Here is a 1,843-nt window from a genome sequence, read left to right on the forward strand (position 1 = left end):
GGTACCAGCAGCCAGAAAATTAAAAGATGACTTGCATTGGGAAAGTCTGCAGTTAGAGACCTCACTAAAGTACTGAAAATCAACAATGTCATCTAGAGACTCGGATGTGCCTTATACAAGCCATGGTTTTTACAATTACTAAGCATCAGAAAACTGAACTATGACTAGGAATGATAGAAGGAGTTTGATGCTTTTGAACTGTGGTGCTGAAGAAGAGTATTGGATATGCCATGGACTGCTAGGAGAACAAACAAGTTTGTCCTGAAGAGGGTGAAGCCAGGCTGCTTCTTGCAGGCAAGGATTCTGAAGCTTCGTCTGACATGCTTTGAACTTGTTGCAAGGCAGGATTAGTACTTGGAGAGGGATGTCATGCTTGGAAAGGTGGAGGAACTGCACAGGACAGGAAGACCCTTGATGAATTGAATTGATTCAGTAACTGGGGTTAGCTGTATCAGAGACAATAAGATTGGCAAGGGATAGAACAGGGGTTAGAACTTTTGTACATAGGGTCGCTATGAGTCTTAGGCAACTTGACAGCACATAACAACAACAACAAGAACAACATCATGATGCTACATTTTGGACTAAGCCTGATCCAGACCATAGCCATCCCTATTGCATGCTATGCATCAGAGAGCTTGACAATGACTAGGGATAATAGAAAGGGCATTGATGCCTTTGAGCTGTGGTCGTGGAGAAGTGTTGAATATAACATGGACTCCTAGGAGAACAGACAGGTTCATCCTGGATAGCATGAAATCGGGCTTCTCCTTTGGGGCAAGGATTCTGAAACTTCATTTGACATACTTTGGGCCTGTTGCAAGGAGGAACCAATCCTTGGAGAGGAACATCATGTTTGGGAGGGTTGGAGGGACAGTGCAAGAGAGGAAGACTCTTGATGAGATGGATCAATTCAGTGATTGGGATAATAAGAGTAGGTGTGTCAGAGACATTGAGGTTGGCTCAGGATATAGCAGGGTTTAGGGCTCTTGTATGCAGATAGGGTCGCTATGACTCACAAGTGACTCGATGGCACATAACAACAACAACAACGACATTAAGTGTTAAGTATTTTTATTTTCTTGTTGGTAAGATGTAACCCATAGTGGAGGCTCATCTTTGTTTTCAGAAAGTGTTTGAATCCCCTTCCTTCCTTCCTTCCTTCCTTCCTTCCTTCCTTCCTTCCTTCCTTTCTTTTTTTCCATTTTCTTTTCAGACAAGTTTCTTCTTCAGCCTTTTAAAGAATCAAATCCTTACACGGACTTTGGTGGTGGTCGTGGGCAGCGCCTGCAGGTCTAAATCTAGGTGGAGGTGTCGGGTCCTTTCGGGCTTCACGAGACCTCACCACCTTGCTGCGAATGGCACAACTCACACAATAGTGCAGTTTCACATAGAGCTTTGGAAGCACATATGCGTTGAAAACACTCGCTTCCGAAATGTCCCTGACAGCTGCCTCGACTATATTTCGGATTACGAACTTTTTAATTGCCTTGTTTTTGGGTGCGCACCAGACGCAGTTCGTACAGCAAATAGGCTGCACGTGGCAGCGGCCCTTTTTGGCACGTTGTTTCTCCTTTTCTTCCTCATGTTGGAAGCGAGGGTCTTGAGAGATCTTGAATTCTCTTTCACGTCCTGCAAAGTTGTGTAAACTGCATAATACAGGTTGTTGATGAATCTTCCTAAAATCTTGATGCCACATTCTTTTCCACAGTCTAGCTTCTCAAATTATTATTTAATCAATATACAGATTGAATGGTTGTGGATAAAGAGTGTAGGCCTAAAATACACCTTTCCTGATTTTAAAAGCATTCAGAGTTTCTTGTTCAATATGGACAACTACTTC

General features: G+C 43.1%; 1 pseudogene; it reads right to left on the bottom strand.

Moving 5' to 3' along the window:
• Positions 1–1,253: 1,253 nt before the first annotated feature.
• Positions 1,254–1,587, bottom strand: LOC102847518 (annotated as a pseudogene).
• Between the last annotated feature and the right edge of the window lie 256 nt (positions 1,588–1,843).

Source organism: Elephantulus edwardii, unplaced genomic scaffold (assembly GCF_000299155.1).
Source record: "Elephantulus edwardii isolate Elephantulus edwardi_28Jun2011 unplaced genomic scaffold, EleEdw1.0 scaffold00013, whole genome shotgun sequence".
NCBI classification, from domain to species: domain Eukaryota; kingdom Metazoa; phylum Chordata; class Mammalia; order Macroscelidea; family Macroscelididae; genus Elephantulus; species Elephantulus edwardii.